Source organism: Peromyscus maniculatus, chromosome 7, assembly GCF_049852395.1.
Source record: "Peromyscus maniculatus bairdii isolate BWxNUB_F1_BW_parent chromosome 7, HU_Pman_BW_mat_3.1, whole genome shotgun sequence".
NCBI lineage: Eukaryota > Metazoa > Chordata > Mammalia > Rodentia > Cricetidae > Peromyscus > Peromyscus maniculatus.
This window is the reverse complement of record NC_134858.1, coordinates 44,292,032-44,309,988: the sequence shown is the minus strand read 5'-3', so window position 1 is coordinate 44,309,988 and position 17,957 is coordinate 44,292,032. Positions and strand designations below refer to the sequence as shown.

At 46.7% G+C, this 17,957-nt stretch overlaps 1 long non-coding RNA gene across 1 annotated transcript; it reads left to right on the top strand.

Moving 5' to 3' along the window:
• The first annotated feature begins 2,965 nt into the window (after positions 1 to 2,965).
• LOC143274245 (uncharacterized) lies at positions 2,966 to 17,268 on the top strand. The gene is made up of 3 exons (XR_013052733.1): positions 2,966 to 3,291; positions 3,970 to 4,048; positions 13,633 to 17,268. It is a non-coding gene; the product is annotated as an uncharacterized LOC143274245 (long non-coding RNA).
• Positions 17,269 to 17,957: the final 689 nt, after the last annotated feature.

Below are 17,957 nucleotides of genomic sequence, written 5' to 3'. Positions count from 1 at the left end.
AGTTCTTCTTTCTCAGCCCTCTGAGTGTTGAGATTATGAGGCTGCACCCCCACCCTTGACATATCAGGGCACTTTCTTAGACGTAGAATCATGACTTCGAAGGTTCTTGCTACACGCTGGTCAACTGCCCTCCTTCCTTCCGTCCTTCATTCACCCCACTGTCAGAATGCTAGACTAAGTACACCGCTGTTCATCGGTGACTTTACCCGTCCCACGCTTTTACCAACAGTCTTTCAAGGGGAAGGCTGCCTTTCCAGATTTAGGGTCAGCTTTCTGACAGCATAAGCTTCAAACGCTGAGGCTAATTTATTTGTGTTTATTGGAAGAGCTTAGTATATTCACCCATAGGGAGAGCCAGAGCCTGGACAAAGAAAGCTGAATTTGATCAGGTAGCCATCAATACTAGAGAGAGAGAGAGAGACCTATGTGGTAGGAGGTATTTATTTCATCATCCTCCAAAACCCAGCATAGTGAGCTGCCAGGCAAAAACACTCCTCCCAGAACTCTTGCTTAGGAATGCTTCCTGGCTGATCAGGAAATGAGAGAACAAAGCGAGGCCACACAAAGGCGGGCTTAGTGCATTGGAAGGCCAGTGATGTGCAAAGTCCCTGACGCTAAGCAGAAATGAAAACCTTAATGGTGAGACACCCAAAGAAAATGTATTCCATATGCACCGGCTTGCCGACAGGGGAGGAATACAAATATAGTTGGGGATCAGCCAGAAGGAACAGGCGCATGCTATCAGACATTTGGGGCTGGCTTTCCACAGGCTGGTGCCAGTTTTGGCTGAAGGTGCTCGGGACACTGGGTATGACCTTGCCTGGGAGTGGACATGATGTGGGCTTACTATTTAAAATAGTCGTAAGAGCCACACTGCATTGGGCAAGGCCTCTGGGGGGTGGAATGTCTGCTAACCATGCCATGAAGTGAACACTGTGATGTCCATCCATCTCCTAGATGAGATAACGGATGTGCTGTGAGATTTAATAAAGTGTCTGCTTGTTCAGTGTGGGAGACGTAGTTCTTACATCAGTCCTGTCTGGTCCAGTACCTGCTGTTTTCTTCACACCATTATCTGTGTGGGGCCTGAGGTCCAGATTTTTGGAGGCTGAGAACAACTAAGCCCAGTAGCCACACTGAAGACTGGCCACTGTGGCTGATATACTGTGCCGGGCTCCTTACAGCATTCACTATATGTTTCCATGGTCACAGCCAGGATGCTAGAGAGGCTGGCTCAGGGGGGAAATGGCTATCAGGGCTTGGTATGAACTTCCTTGAGGCTGGTGATCTAAATCCATTTGGATAGGACATTCCCAGAAATCATCTTGGTGGTGGTAGGTGGATGGTGTTGTAATCCCTATTTGATCTGCTGTGGAAGCCAGATAATGAAGCTATTGGAGGTAAGTCCTTAAAGATATGGCCCAGCTTCCGTCAGAGCATCCGTGAAACTCCCAGCTACGGCTGGAAGAAATGATTCATTCTCTCTCTCTCTCTCTCTCTCTCTCTCTCTCTCTCTCTCTCTCTCTCTCTCTCTCTCTCTCTCTCTCCCCATATGCAGATAAGCCTCGGGTGGGGTGGGTGTCATTCTTCAGGAGTCATCCATCTTGGTTTTCGTTTGTTTGGCTTTGGTTTTTTTTTGTTTTGTTTTGTTTTGTTTTGTGTGTTCATCAGTCAGAGACTCTGATGAGGATCTGGGGTTCACTGATCAGGCTGGGCAGATTCCCCAGCAAGCCTCCCAGCGCTAGGGTCACAGCCTCATAGCACTGTTCCAGCTCTGCCTTAACTCAGAGGCCAGGGGTTGCACTGAGGTCCCCATCCTTGCACAGCAAGAACTTTCCCAATAGAGCCATCTCCCTGGCCCCGCTTTTTTCATTTCGGACTATTTTTTAAATTAATTTCTTCAGGTTAGCATACAAAGTAATGGATTTCATAAAGACCTCTGCCTACATGTGTGTCATTTCTGACTTCTTCAGACCTTTGGCTTGGCCTTTTGGAAGCTTCCGGGGGTGGGGGTGAGCAGAAGAGGTGGAGAAGAAGGGACACAGAAGGGAATAAATTCATCCGGAGTCTCAGGGCGACCTAGAAAGTCAGCAGCACCCAGCCCAACCCTCACTTGCCTTGTTGTTAGCGGCTCCTCGAGTCCCCAACTTTCTCCCACAGAAACAGGCATTTTGCTGACCAAGGAGAATCTTACTGCTGACTCGCTGTTTTGCTGGAAAAACACCGGACAGACAAGAAAAGGATTTTTTTTTTCTATTTAAAAAACAAAACAAGACAAAAACCGAAGGCACAAGGCTTTTAACTTAAGTGCAAGGGATTGACTGCTCGGGGCAAAATGGAGAATGGCTGATGTCTACCTAAGAAACTCCAGGTTCTCTAGTCTGGGGACTAGAAAGTGATTCATCTCAATCTGTCCCCAGACTCTGAGGCTCCAAGGGCGTGGCATGCATGGAGGGTGATGATGCAGCTTTTACTGAGTCCATTTATAAGGGAGACAGGAGTGTGACTAAGTGCTGGGTGGTCATTCCATTTAGCTCTCTGGACATTGGAATACCATGCCCATTTTATGGGTGGGGACACTGAAGTTTAATGAGATGTGGTACTTATGTGTGACTACACATTTCACAAGGGTCAGAGTTGGGATTCAGTCCTGACCAGGGTCCATGTTCTTCATCTCTACCGTGCCCATCTCATCACTAATCAGGGACAAAAGGTATATGCTTGCTGGGGATGTAGCTCAGCTGGCATAGTGCTTGCCTACCATGTGCAATGCCCTGGGTTCCACCCCAGGACAGAATACTTGGGGCATAGAGGCATGCTCAGGAAGTAGAGGCAGGAAGTGGTTCAGAGACATTCAAGGTCATCCTTTGCTAGGTATTGAGTTTGGGGTAGCTTGGGCTATATGAGACCCTGCCTCAGCTAATAAAATAAAATAAAATGAAAAATCTAAAGGGTGTATGGCATGCTCTAGGGAGGCATATATATGATAATATATGATAATATATATCCTTTTGTTAAGGATTGCAAATAAGGGCTGATGACAGAGCCTCTGGGAGTGTTTCCAAGCCAGGCCAGTATGATTAAAAAGGATCAATAGGACCCGACTGAACGACCTGTTTATTTTCTAGCCTGTCCCTGAGTAGGAGCAGGCCGAAGAGATCTGTGGTCAAAGGTACAGCCTGGACTTGCCTGCTACCTCTCCCTTCCGGGATCACTCCTTGTTCTCAAATAATAAGCAGCCTCCGGAGGTTCCTCGGAGTCAGGACAACTCAACCCCAGCCCCCAGCCTGTGTGAGTAGATTTGAGAGGAAAATCCTTGTTTGGCTGAAGGAGGAAGAAGCACGAGAACACACCGGGCTTTAGAAATGTAAATATCCACACAGCTAGACAGATGAGGACTGTGGAGAGGTGCCAGAGGAAGCCTGGATGGGAGAATCTGGCAGACAGAGATGGATGAGAAGGACACAGGAAGCGGGCGAACAGGAGAGACAACAAGCTTGGAGGAAAGAAGCTTGGGGGTGGCCGAGCCTGACAGGCTCTGGCATTCCGAGGGACTGGGGTGACCTTCTGACTGGGTCTGTCCTCGGGGGGTAAGGAGATCATGGCCACCTGAGCACCCCAGAGTGCCTAACACAGAAGGCTCCAAAACTTGCTCAAAAGCTGCCTGGAGGAGGAGACACGACTCAGGCCAGGAACTGAATTCCCGGATCCCAGGGAGCCGTGTTAGGAAAACACAGTCTTAGGTCCTACCCAAGACCCACTGAGTCAGCTGCACTGGGCCCAGTCCAATGCAAGCCCTTAGATGGTTTGAGTGTGTGCCATAGTTAAAGAATCAAATCTATGCCAAAATAGAGGAACGGGGAGAAGGAGGAGGTAAGATCAAGAAGGAGGAGAATTCCAGAGTCTAGGTTGTAATGTCTGAGGAGGAAAAAAAAAAAAAAAAGACAAAGGACTTGGATCTTGTTCCAGTGTGAAGGGGACAGAACATATGAAAAGTCTGGAGGCCCATCAGATGATGTGGAGCTGCCTTCAATCTGGCCGGAACAAGGTAGGGCATGCAGAAAGCACCAATAGTTTCCCAGGGGGCCAGTGAGCCAGCCCAGGAACTAAACATCTGGGCCTGTGAAAGGTGGTGACGATGTAGGAGTACTAACCGACTCCCCCATGCCTTTGACAGTGTTTCTGTCAATGCACGGAAGAGAGCTAGGCATGGCAGAGAGCGGGGATCCAGCGGGCTTAGAGATCCCTACTCCCATTCCCCCTGTCTCGGTACAAATTCAACCCAGGCTAACATGCTCAGAGCATCTTCTGTTTGGTTGCTGCTATATTCTCTTCCCTCATGTACGTACGTACGTAGGCTTGGGGCCGCTCTCCCCTAGTTGGCAAGCTCTTAGGAGGTAAGCTTGGATGCCATGCAGAATGTCCAGGTTTGGAATGATACACCTTAAATACGGTGCAGATCTTGCTACCCATGAAAGTAGGTGGAGTCTGCTGGGGGTGAGGCCCTTCTTTGTTTACAGCTGACCCTGAAAAGAGATGGGAGGATTGACAGCTGAACCAATGGCTCTTCAGTTGCTTTACTTAAGGGGCTAATTAGTGCCCAGATAACCTATACAGGCAGACTCTCCAAACACCCCACTCTCATCCATAACAGAAGGCCCGAGCTCCAGGTATCGCTCACCTATCTCTTGCCAGCACAAATACCTCAAAATAATCTTGGGAAACTTTTGCAGATGTAAAATAACCATTAAGGTGCTTATAGTTTTGCAAATGTTCAATTTGGGCCTTTTTAATGTAGATTCAAATCTGCTCTGGAGATCTGCTTGGAGAAAAAGCACTTTGTGTAACTTTCCATTTGGCTTAGCAGGCAGACCACCTGCAGGCCTCTTAGGGACCCCACTTGGAGACCCACTGTGCTAGCAGGCAGCCTGGGTGGAGGGAAATGGCTGCCATTTCTCTAAATACTTCAGGAGGAACTGGCTAATGAATTAAAGGGGGTTGAAACACCCAACACCCAGTTGAAAGCAATCTCCATTAGTATAGCACACGCAACACAACCATGAATTATTGTGTTGATTGGAGGAGACAAGCCATAAATTTCTCCTATTAAACTTCTTGACTCAGAATATCAGGCAGAGACTAATGACTTAAAAATAATACATGCAAATGCCATTGGCATACAGATGACCTGGGTTCTGGTCCCAGCAGGGGAGGTCGAGTTTATGACTTAGAGAATTAATCTAGGGACTGGACTGGGGCAGAATGGATAGGTCCATGTATGTAATAGCGATATTTTCTGTTTTCTCAAAAGTGGGGACTCTAGAGAAGGAGGCAGGGCTTGAGATCAAGGATGTCAAGAAAGAATATTCAAGGAGACCCCCTCCCCCCGTAGAGAGTTTTGATTCTTGTCTGCTCTGGGTTAGTCACCTTCATGAAGGGTTTCACTAGGCAAACCTATAGAGGTCGTAGTGAGCACAGCCCAGACTCCCCCAATTGCCCGGTGCTTAGATGTCCCTCCTCTGTCTTTCTGCATTGGCAGCTCAGAGTCATCGCCTCCTCATAACCTGTGCTAAGCAGACCTGGGCCAGCATCAGTCTATAGTGGCCTTCCTTTTCCACGCACACCATCACACTTCACCCCCTGGAACCACTGTGACCCGTCATGTGCGCCTTTGTGTAAAAGAACGTTTAGTACAGGATAGCCCTACTAATTCTCTCTGTCAGCAGAGACTTTATTTTTCTGGTAGGAATTTTGACTGTTTCTCCGCTAGGTCTCTTTTGGGTCCTGTCCCATACCTACCTCAACATCTGAGATACCCCACTGACTCTGGCAACTCAGGGAGGATCAGCTTTCAATCTGTCATTGAGTGAGGGTCCATGGGTATCTCCAGCACTACCTGCAGGAGACAGAGATAGACAAAGGCCCTAGGGACTTTGGGTCCAGCCTAGAGAGGAAAGCAATTCTCTTTGGTCATATCTGTATTTCTAAGGAGCATGGCTGCCCAGAATGATGTCTGGTTCTTGGAGGATGGGGGCCCTGCTGCCTGAATTCTGTTCTTGTCTTTTATCATGCTACCCAAGCCATTCCATCCCATGATATTCTCAAGAGTCCAGCACCAAGTTTGCTTTGTAGGACAGCCATCCAATGGCATGGTGTCAGCACTGTCCTTTGCAAGATCCACCCCACGGTTTATACTTACCTCGGCCTATGCCAGTGCCTGCAGAGTGAGGCTGGGTTCTCCAGTAATCCAACACCTATCTCCAAAGGGGTGGGCCCTGGGGCCTGACGCGGAAGGAAACATTCTTACTCCGTAAGCCCCTGCCACTCTGAGGCCTCATGCTTGGAGAACAGAGCATCAAGCACAGTCCAGGAGGTGCTGGGAGGGATCATTTCTTCTCTTTCCTCCCTCTCCACTCCCTGCCCACTTTTTTATTTTTTTATTAACAAGGATGAAAGTAAATGTGAACTCGAAACAATAAGGCATGGAAAATCACAGAAATAACTTAATTAAGTTTTTAAAGATTTCCATGCTTGAATAAATTAGCCTTCCTGCAAATGTCACAACATTCAGAAAAAAAAAATTGTAATCAATGGAGCACAATGCTTCCCTGCTCTTTATTTAAACGAAAGCTCCATTGGTGCGTTTCCTTTTATCCCTGCTCCTCCCCAGCAGCTGCTGCTCCTTGGCCCCCTGGCTTCAGGCAAGGGCACCAGACTCTCGAATCAGCATATTCCACTCTGGTTGCTGGGAAGGAAGAAAAATGGAGGATGGTGGGTAGGGGGCAGGGCTGGGAGGACCAGGCAGGGAGACTTTGCTTGGCATGTGCATGTCATAGTCCTGGCTATCCTTTGCAAGGTCGCAAAAGCTAATCTCTCTTTAGAGTTTAGGGGTGTCTCTTAGACTCTGTGTGTCTTCTAGACTTGTCTCCATGCCTCAGAGCCAAGAGGGAGCACGATGAAGAATCAGAAATGACCCTGAAAGGCAAGAGGGCAAGGGCTAGTCACCCGTCATACCCTCTGGTATTTGTCTCCTTTCCCAGGCCTTTCTTCATAACCGGGGCTGCCAGAGATCGGAAGGTCTCAGGAAATGGCAGGAGAGGATGATGGGAAAGAGAGAGGGTCCTAATGTCCAGCACAGCTGTCCTGCCTGCAGCCGCATGGATGGGTCTCCATGGCCTTCAAGGCAGAAGGCAGCTTGCTAGGCTAATGAGTCCAGCCACTGCTGATTTGAACAGGGAGTGATGTCATGCTGGCTGCCAGGCCTTGCTATAATGCAGCTGTCAGGGCCCCGTGGGGAAAACTTGGGGAGAAATACGAGAAGCCTAAAAAGCAGCAAAAGGCCCAGTCAAGTGAAGGGAAATGGAATTACAGTAATGCTGAAAGCAAGCACACTGGAGAATTAAAATGCTCTGTTTTGGAACCAGATTCTACTCAACCCGAGTTATTAAATTATTTATTGTTTGCCTCTCCAGTAATGGGAGAGATTGATGGTGTGTGTGTGGGATCAGCCAGGGCAGAAATTGCTTTAATTATCAGATACATTTGGGGGCCACCCCGGGTCTAGGCTGGTGCCCTTGGTGCTTGGGGCTGAGAGTGGTAATGGGATGTTCAGAGCTTAATTAGATCCCTCAGATGCATTCATGGTAGTAACCTGAGAGGAACAGTGTCATGATCCTCCAGGCTTGCTGTGAGAGACTTTTTCCCTAGGATGTTTCGTGCCCTCATATAGTTTTGCTTGTATGGCATGGCGTGTTGATATACAGTGGCTATCTCCAGAATCCCAGGAGCTCACAGTCTGCCATCACCACTGAGTTTGGAGTGAAGATGATTAAGAATCCTGAAAGAAGATGGGGTAGGGTCAATGATATGGAAGAGTCCCACAGCCCATTCATCTCGGCCACCCTGCATCCTTTGGCACTGTCGGGAAAGCAGGCCAAAGATGGCAACACATTTCACAGTAGTGGGATGGAGGCTTGGAGTTTTGCCCAAGCCCTCCAGTGGCTGAGTGGCAGGTTGTGCTTGGCTTGGCTCCGGAGCCTAACCTTCAAGTCTGTGCTATTGTACTGCAGGGCTGGAGGGATAGAGAAGACAGAAGATGGGAAGTGATGTTGCTATGGCTTTGGCTCTCCTCTGGCAGTTAGCAAAAGTCTAGTCTTTCTCTAGGAGTTGATTGCCTCCTAATCAACAGGACTCAACTGGAAAGGAGCAGTTCAAGACTGCCTGTTAATTGATGAATAGATTAATTCAAGATAGCTTAAGGAGTGGGACCACTGTCTTAATGCCCAACCCCCTAGGACAAGCTGGTTTATGATCACGCTGGATCTGGAAAACCAAGATCAGGGGTCAGGGACTCAGCTGTCACAGGGTACCTAGGTGATGGGGGAATGTCTTTCTATATGCTGTGAATATGTGTTGCTCTGATTGATTGATAAATAAAGCCATTTGGCCTATGGCAAGGAAGCTTAGAGGCAGGTAGGAAATTCAAAGAGACAGGAAGAAGGTGGGAGGAGATGCCAGCCAGCCGCCCAAGGAGCAACATGTTATGGGATGCAGGTAAAGCCACGGAACACATGGCAACATATAGATTAACAGAAAAGGGCTGAGTTTAAATGTAAGAGCTAGTCAGTGGTAGGCCTGAGCTAATGGCCAAGCAGTTTTAATTAATATAAGCCTCTGTGTGTTTACTTGGGTCTGAGAAGCTGCAGATTGGGTGGGACACAGGAAAACTTCAGCTACACCTAGGCTCCTCACCTGGCTCTTCCTAATGAGTGATCAGGGCAAAGGGCCAGTGATGTGAATCTCTGCTCCCAGTCCCTTATATTTGACCTGAATTCATGAGAAATAGTGAGAAGTAAACCACCCTCAAGTCAGCTTAATACTCTGCCTGTGACATCCTGAGACTCATGGGGGTTGAGATGAATCAACAGTATTAGCGGCTGTTTGTCCAACAGCCAGGAGTGCCTAGGAAAGCAGACTGTCATTGCCAAGGCAACTGAGGAGGCAAAGGTCTGGGTGGAACACTTTGCTTCCTCAATTAGAGCTGGTTTTCCTTTTCCTGCAAATTTGGGGACTCTTCTGTTATTAATGACCTTTTTGGATTTATGCCCAGGACTTAGAGATATTGTCTTCGGATCCAGGTAATGAGGTCGCAACTGATCCTGAACAAATGGAGGAAGTTATTTAATAATTACTCTGCACTGTCTGAGGGTGACCTTTCATTTGTCGAGATGAGAGGCATCTGTTTATCCTCTCCCCGCCCCATGCAGCAGACTTTGGTATTTTGGGGTTAGTTCTGGATGGAATCCATGTTGCTTTCCGCCTTTGTTGTTTTGTATTGGCTTGTGACAGGCTTTCTGTTGGAAGGTACTGCTGGATTCACCATGTGAGCTGGCTGCAGTGAGGACCAGTAGAAACCATGTCAAGGATGGAACCCCCCTTTCTCTTTGTCTGGCGTCTATAATCGGCTTCTGGGGGTCCAGAGGTGATGCTGGCCAGGCAGTTTGGGAGTAGCTGGAGACCCAACTTTTGTTTTTGTTTTTGATTTTTTGAAACTGGATCTTAGTAGATAATCTAGACCAAGCTAGCCTGAAACTAGTCATTCTCCAAATGTTTCCTTTATTTACTTACTCTTTTATTTATGTAGGACCCTACTATGTACCCCAAATTGACCTGCAACCTGAAATTTTTCTGCTTGAAGCTCAGAGTGCTGGATTACAGGACTGTGCTATCACATCCCACTGAGGCAAAACATTTTTATTATTATATTAATTTTGCATAAAATATATTTTGATCACATTCTTTCCACTCTTCCAAATTCTCCCAGATCCTCCCTAAGTTAGAGAGAAACCAGCAGATTCCCATGGAAATTACACAGAGGAGGTAGAGAGGAATTTAGGCTGGCTTCCATTCTGTTTTTATCTTTCCCTCCCTCCTTCCTTTCCTCCCTCTTTCCCTCCCTTTCTTCTTCCCTCCCCTCTTCCCTCCCTCCTTCCCTCTCCTCCTTCCTCCCTCTCTCCTTCCCTTCCTTCCTTCCTTCCTTCCTTCCTTCCTTCCTTCCTTCCTTCCTTCCTTCCTTTCTTCCTTCCTAAGTGTAACAAAGCAGAAGAATGTAAGACCTAGGTACCTGGGGGAGCACTGCAGGCCTCACCAGGAAGAATGCAGAGGTGGAGGGGACTGTGCCATCTAGCTCAGGGAAGCTCTTCAACAGTTCCTGGGGAGGCTCCACTACTCCTTGGTCTTGAGGATCTGGGAGAGTGGAATGATAGGATTCAGGGCTTAGAAGGAAAGGTAACTTGATTTGACTTACACAGAAAACCCTATACTGTCAAGGGCAGGCAGTTTCTTAAGAAATACAAGCTAACTCTTTAACCTGTTTGTGTATACTTTAAAAATACCCCTGGCCAATGTCCATTGTGCCTCTTCTTACATGACTCTTCTGGACACTCCCCTAACCCTTCACCTCATCTTGTAAGCTTCCACTCCATTTCTATCTAGTCTTATAGAATAGATTTTTAAAATAAGATACAAATACCTGTGTAGTTACCCAAGACTCCAAGTCAACAAATTATACAGAAACTTGAATGTCAACATGGTTTCACAATAGCCAGGTTATGGAACCAATCTAGGTGTCCAAGAACAGGGGTATTGTAGGCAGAGATTTCCTGTCTGGATCTCCTGCTCCCAAGTAACTAGCAGCCACTTCCCAAATAACTGATTTGGTGACAATATAAATTATAAATGCTTGGCTGATAGCTCAGGCTTGTTACTACCTAACTCTTACATTTAAATTATTTTTATTTCTAGCCTATGCTTTGCCATGTGGCTCAAGACTTGTTACCTCATTTTTTACATATCCTGCTTCCTCAGCAGCTGGCTGGAGTTTTCTATGACTCTGCCTTTCTTTCCCATCATTCTCAGTTTGGCTTTCTCGCCTAACTTTATCCTGTTCAACTATTATCTAGTTCACTTGTTTATTAAACTAATCATAGTGACATATATTCACACAGTGTACAGAAGGATTATTCCACAGCAGGGTATGGTAAAGAAAATGTAGTATATGTGCACAATGGAACTTTCTAGCCATCGAGAGTGAAATTGTGTCATTTCCAGGAAAAAAACACATTCAAGTAGACATGATCATACTAAGGTCAGGTTTTCTCTTACTTGTCGCTTCTAGATTTTTTTTTTTTTGTGTTTTTATTTTGTTTGTTTTTTGTTTTTCAAGATGGGTTTTCTCTGTGTAGCCTCAGCTGTGCCGAAACTCACTCTGTAGACCAGTATGGCCTTGAACTCACAGAGATATACCTGCCTCTGCCACTTGAGTGCTGGGACCAAAGGCATGCACTAACATTGCTTGACTGACTTCTACATTTTTTTTTTTTTTTGGTTTTTCGAGACAGGGTTTCTCTGCGTAGCTTTGCACCTTTCCTGGAGCTCACTTGGTAGCCCAGGGTGGCCTCGAACTCACAGAGATCCACCTGGCTCTGCCTCCCGAGTGCTGGGATTAAAGACGTGCACCACCACCGCCCGGCTGACTTCTACATTTTTAAAGATTTATTTTTATTAATATTATTTGTAAAGTGTGTGTGTGTGTGTGTGTGTGTGTGTGTGTGTGTACATGTGTGTGAATGCAGGTGCCCAAGGAGGCCAGAGGTGTACTATTCCCCTGGAGCTGGAAGGAAGAAAGGGGAAGGTTTGGGAGCATGGAGAAATATATTCAATATGTAACATATATGTGTATGAAGATGTCCTTGCATAACAGGGAACTATGTACAATGAATAGACACAGTGAAAAACAAATTAGCTAGTATGTTAATTATTATGTTAGTTATTATACATATTTATCAACCAACTAATGTGCACACAGTCCTTTAAGTCTTGCCTATTGGTTGCCTTTTGCTGTTCTAGGCATGAATTTGTATGTGTCCTCATTCTTAGAACAGTCGCTGGGACTTGTCACAGAGTTGTCACAGCCACCCTGGGTCTTCTGGTGGGATATTCTGATTGCTCATGAGTATTTTAGAGGCTGTCCACTCAGGCCCTTTGACTTCTCCCCTCAGTCTACCTCCTCTGAATAAGTTGTTTTCTAGATCCTAAAGAGAGAATTATACCCAATAATACTCAAGTCTGGCTTGATGACCAAAGACTTGGTCTGGTCCAACCTCTTCTCTCTTCCAGTCTGTGTTGTTTCACCAGTGCAGCCTCAGAAAGGAAATTATTATTCTTGTTATTTATTTATTTATTTATTTATTTATTTATTTATTTATTTATTTAGGCAGAGCATGGAGTTGGCAGGAGACTAGAAGTCTGACAGGAGAGATCTAATGAAAAAATGTATCCTTCATGACTGGGGAGGCTCTCCTGGGAGTGAGTAGGCAGGGCTCAGGCCACTCTTTGGAGCCTTTCATTCCTCCTGGATGAGCAGTGAGATCAGAGCTAGGGTGGGTCGGGATGAGAGGAGATTTGCTCTGGGTTAGAGGGTGACGTAATGATATGAGTTGGAGCAGACCTTTGAAACTGATCATGCTGATCTCAAACCATGATGGTTGCCAGGGGGAGAAGGGCCTGTGCCCTCACACTAAGTGTTCCTGGGTTACACCCCAGAATGGTCTTGATCTACACTTTATAACATGAATCAAGCATGCAGCCAATCCCTCATCTCCTTTTCTCAGGAGGCTACAAGGGTGCTGCTCCCTGTCTGTGGAATGAACTTGAATCACAGTGCCTAGCATTATGTAGGAACTCAACAAACAAACAAACAAACACACAAATCAACAATGTCTCAGCAGTGCTTGTTCTGGACTTCTGTTGACAGATTCCATCTGTCCTTCTCTTTGGAAGCCTCTGTTATACACCTGTCTATAGACAACTGGCTTTCCTAATCACAGTCCCAAACCTTCCTTTGCCAAAAATGTCTAGAGAGAGAGAAAAGAGCTGGAGGCTGTAAGGTGGGGAGGACTGAAGAGACTTGGGAGACCATCCTTGGTTTTCTGAACGGAAGGACTTTCTTCCTCTCTACTCCACTGAATATTCTTCCCACCTTTTTTCTCATTTCTTTCCACCATCTTGGGTCTACAGAGCAATTTCCTTCATCCCCCTTTCCATATCTCTACTGTCTCCATCTGGAAAAGCTCAGTGTAGGTGGGAAAATCATCTCTTGAAGCAGAGAAACTGAAGTTCAGGGCCCACCCAGCACTGCTGGTCTCTACAGACAGCCTTCCTCCCTCTTCCCTTCCCTTCCTTCCTTCCTTCCTTCCTTCCTTCCTTCCTTCCTTCCTTCCTTCCTTCCTTCCTTCCTTCCTTCCTCCCTCCCTCCCTCCTTCCCTCCCTCCCTCCCTTCCTTTCTTCCTCCCTCCCTTTCTTCCTTCAATCTTTCCTTTCTTACTCCCTCCTCCCCCCTCTCTCCCTCCTTCCCCCTTCTTCCTCCCCTACTTACTCTTTCCTTTTTTCAAAACTGAGTTTTACTTTGTAGCCCAGCTGGACCTTGAACTCTACCCACCCTCTGAGGCTTGTACCATAACCCCTGGCCCACACGTGGTGTGCCCCCTGCGTGTACATATTGCTATTGTTCATTTTAGCTGTCTCCTTGAGAGTGTTCATTCAGGAGACTTTTCTGCCCATCTTCTCTTCTAGGCTTGGAATGGCCCTTAGGTGTCAGCTGCCCTTTTTGGGTTCTCATCCTGGGTGAGGACCTCCCTTTGCCTGTGCTTACAGAGAATTCTTACAGCTGTTCCTGGAGAGTAAGTGCTGAGGCCCGTGGCCTTTACCTGGGCTCACACGTCATCATGTCTCCCACAGTGCCTGAGGTTGAAGAGGCACTGGGAACTGCTGGTTTGTCCCCAGAACCTCATCATCTAGCACAGGAGACTCGGAACTGAAAGGACTTACAAGATCACAGAGCGGACTCCACGGTGTCTAATCCCGGGCCCTGTCCACTCATGACGACGAAGATGCTGTACTCGCACTCCTGTGGCCGTGGCCCCACTAACCTGACTGCGGGTGAGCCGAGGTGACCCCTTCTGTGGACTCCGATGATCAGCCTCCCTGCCGACAGATCAACTTCTCTGCCCCCCCACACCTCTGCTCCCCCACACCTGTGCACACAGGCACTGCCCAACTTTGTACTTCCCTCCTGTCTGGGGACCGGAGCCAAAGCCTCTAACAAAACTGTCTTCTGAGGGCTCCTTGGCTGTCCTGTTTGTAAAGCCCTTCACAGCCAGCCTTGCCTTTCATTTCCTTAATCTTAAATTGCATCAAAAAGGCAGAGATTAGAGGTAAAACCTCAATAAAGGACTGAACAAAAGCCTGCTCCCCCATCGGATTCTCACACCCAGCTTTGCCTTCCCCCCTTGTCTGACAGACCCAGTGTATGAACCTCTTTTCCTCTTTTTTTTTTTTTTAAACTTAGATTAAAACACTATTTAGAAAAGGCCCACAAGTTTGAAGTCACCTCTGGTTCATACATTAAACATCAAATGTACATTAACTGTGAATTATGGTCATGAAAAGTAAATCCTTTAATGCCGTTTTCTGTGTTCCACTGTTGAAGCTTAGCATTAATGGCCTCTCTGCCACTCTGTGAAGGATGAGTTTCTTATTTTCCTGTTCTCACCGCCATGGAGGCTTCCTCTCTGTGCAACTGTAAACACACAGCCATGGGAAAAGATTGCAGGCGAGTGTAAGCTCAGCACATCCACCTCGGTGGGACGAGCCGTCTACCCCCAGTGGACTGGGGGCGGAGGAACAGGATCTCTCCATAAGCCCCCTTTTCACTCCGAAAGCTCAGCTGATTGTTTGCAACAGTAGGTCCTGAGGAGCCATAGTTGTTAGGAAAGTGACTAGCTGGTGTCTAGATTGAGCTGTTGACCCGAAGATCTGACAACAGAGAAGCTCAGATGCCAAGGCCAGCTAACGGGAAACAGTGGTGAATGGCCAGGGCCCAGCTTTCGTTGGATACTGAGCTCTTGTACAACAAAGGCATCTCCCTCTTTTCCCACTTTGCCAGGATGAGGAGCAGTGAACAAGGGCGATAAGCATTCCAATCATTCACTCTTCTGAAAAGGACCTTTTCTCTAATGCCGTGGGACACCCCCCTTGGTGGGGCTAAGACGCAAATTACATACAAAGGCTTTGACTACAATGTGCTCTGAAGCATGGGATGTCGGGAGTATGGGCGTTATGGACACGCCACGGCAGGTGTGGAGACAAAATTCAGAAAGTTAGAGTGAATTACTTCTTCCACTTGGGTTAGGAGACCACAGTAGATAAAGCTCAGATAATGAGGGCAAAGTGATGTAAAAGGCATGGTATTACATTGCAGTGTTTATGCACCTTTAAAGCTTGCAGTAAATTACACAAGTTATTTAAATACATTCTTTAATATTTATGCTTTGTTGTTTTAATAAAGACTTCTATTTTTAAATAAAAATGCATAATTAAGTGGAACAGAATATTTTCCTCTTTGACGTGCTTAATCATGCCTCTGGGAGGCTAAAGTTGTTTGGATGAATAAAGGCCAGACCTACCCTCTACTGTGTGGTACCCAGTAGGTGCTTGATAGATGTCCATTGATTAACAGTTATGCATTTGCCCCTGTGTTACATTCTGGAATTTCAGTGAAGTGGGGGGAAGGTGTAAGGGGGAGGGGGGAGGAAGGAAAGGAGGGAGAAGGAGGGGGAGAGGAGCTGTGCTCTAATGGAGCTTATAATATAATAAGGGAAGCAGACATTTGTTACAGAACTGGGTGTAGGCTTTCAAGGGAGATCGGGAGACATGAGAGCATTGTCTGATGTGAGTGTATGATGAAGGAACCTAAGCTGGTTAGAAACTCAGGAAGAGAAAGGAAGGGAGGCATTCCTGAGGGGATGATGATGGCATTTAGAGCTAAGGGCTGGGTAGGAGACTGTTGTAGAGGAGAGGGCTACAGGGCTGAGCAATCTCTGTGAAGCAAAGGTAGGAGGAAGTGACACGGATGTGGACAACTTTGGAGACGGCAGGTGACTTACCTCGTGACACTGATCCCTCCTGAGGTTGCGTTGGGGAAGTACGAGTGGGAACTGAAATCTAGCCCCATTCCCCTTGTTCATCAGGAGCCCACAAGACACTGTAGCAGCATAGAGGAAAGCCCACCTTTCCCCGACTGGGCTGCCCAGAGGGACAGCTCTACCATGTCCTTTTAGAGTTCCCTAAGTGTTCATATGATATTGGGGCTGGAGGATGGTAAGCAGAGGGTAGACAAGGGCTGGCCAGACTGGAGAGTTTCCAGGGCCAGACACTTAGAACTGGGAGCCAGTGCTAATGGCTCAGGCCTTTATCCCAAGAACAACGAGAAGCTAATGAAGGGCTCTTACTGCCTTTGTGGATGATGAGCAGATTTACATTTTGAAAAAAAGATCGCTCTGGTTGCAATGTGCAGAATTGATTCTTGGGGCATTTGGGGGTAAAGACTGAGTTTGTTTTGGGGCTATTGAGTCTGATAGATTCCTAATAGAATGTCAAGTAGGCTTAGATAAGCTGGTGATAACAGGTGGTTTTATGTGTATGCGCACATGTTTATGTGCATGTCTTATGTGTGTTGATGTATGTGCACATATATGCCTGTGAATGTGCAGGCCAGAAATTGGCAATGGGTGTTGTTCTCAATCACTCACCACCTATTTTTTGAGGCAGGGTCTCTCACTGAACATGGAGCACACTGATTTGGCTAGACTGACTGGCCAGCATGCCCAAGGAATTCTCCTGTTTCTGCCTCCCCAGTTGCTGAGGTTATGGGTTCATGCTTCTGCATCTGACTTTTTACATGGGTTGGGGATCCAGACTCAGACCCTCTTGCTTACCTGGCAAGCACTTTACTGATGGAGCCATCTCTCTCCAGCCCAGTAGTTGGTGTTTGGTTGAAAGCTCCAGTCACTGGTCCCAGGATATATAGTGATTTCAACCAATAGGTGGATACGGAAATAGAAGGATATAAATGGAGTCCACTCATGTGCCAAGGCTGGCTCTAAAGTGACAGTGTCCTGTGGCTAAATCAGTGTCCAGAAAACCAGAAAGAGCTGGCGGTTTAATTTAGTGTGGGAAAACACCTGTGACAAAGGCCACAGTTGCAGAAGACTGTGGTAACATATTGCTTCTCCTGATGCAAGTGGTTGTAGAGCTTCAGACATTTGGAATGATCCTAGCCAAGAACCAAGGCAGGCGTGAAAATGACTATAGTGTTCAATTTATGTGGATGAGACTAGATGTGGTGGATAAGTGGGAGGTCCTAAAATGAGCAGGGTTTCAGGCAGACCGACAATGCAGAAGAAGACTTGAGTGTTGTAGAATATTATTTTAAGGTATGTTACTTTTGTTTATGTTGCATTTGCTTAGCTCTGTGAAGCTGTGTTACTGTGCCTGTCTAGAACACCTGATGATCTAATAAAGAGCTGAACAGCCAATAGCAAGGCAGGAGAAAGGATGGGCAGGGCTGGCAGGTAGAGAGAATAAATAGAAGGAGAAATCTGGGAGGAGAGGAAGAAGGAACGAGAGAGGAAAGAAGAGGATGCTAGGGGCCAGCCACACAGCCAGCCACAGAATAAGAGTGAAAGTAAGATATACAGAAGTAAGAAAAGGAAAAAGCCCAAAGGCAAAAGGTAGCTGGGATAATTAGTTGAGAAAAGCTAGCTAGAAACAAGTCAAGCTAAGGCTGGGCATTTATAATTAAGAATAAGCCTTCATGTGTTATTTATTTGGGAGCTGGGTGGAGAACCCCCCAAAAAAGAGTAAAAAACAACCAACAACACTTGAAGACAAGTCTAAGACTGGTAGAGCCTCTAGAAGACATAGGAGCATGATTGATCCAGTGGACTTCTGAGAGACTGTGGGCTTTACTTAGCCTTGGGCCTGCTAGCTGCTCAGCTTAAAGAACAAAACCAGTTGTGGTGCCTCAATGACATGTGGGTTTGGACTTTTGATAAATG